The following is a 606-nucleotide window of genomic DNA, read 5'->3' as shown; positions in this document are numbered from 1 at the left end:
TGGATGTAGCACCATGGTCTTTGTCATGCAAAGAGTGGGTGTTAGGATATATTAATATTTAGACCTCTGGTATTTGGCATCTTTTCTTGAAGGGGTTATACCTACTTGCTTCTATCATCTGCATTTTTAAATTAGGGCTTTAATTACGTGTCTCTGTATGGTAATAGCTTCTAGGGTAGGAGTGGCCTCATTAAAAACTACTTTGTGATGATAATATGATCATTTCGGGTGAAAAGACAGTTGTTTTTGTGTTTTTTTTTTTTTTTTTTTTTCCCTTTTCTTTTAAGTGCCTTGAGTAATGAGCACCCTTACTTCCTTAGCTTGATCTCCTGGAGCTTCTTTACACAGTCTTGAGTAGATGTCAACAGAGTATCCCATTGTCTCCCTTGACCACTACTTAAGAAGAAATCAATATCTGAAGGCAGAAGATCTCTTGATTTCCCATCTAATTTATGACCAAGGGAGAGGTAGTGGCCCTTTCAGAACTGGTGGAAGCTGTATAAGACAACTGAATTTGAAAAGTCGAAATTCCACCACAGACACATTGCCGTGTATGCTTGCTTCTCCCTGACTTAATTTCTTGGTGTACTTACTGTGTGAGAAATG

This window comes from Merops nubicus, unplaced genomic scaffold (genome assembly GCF_000691845.1).
Source record: "Merops nubicus isolate BGI_N331 unplaced genomic scaffold, ASM69184v1 scaffold2459, whole genome shotgun sequence".
Lineage (NCBI taxonomy): Eukaryota > Metazoa > Chordata > Aves > Coraciiformes > Meropidae > Merops > Merops nubicus.
Note: the sequence above shows the minus strand (reverse complement) of the source record.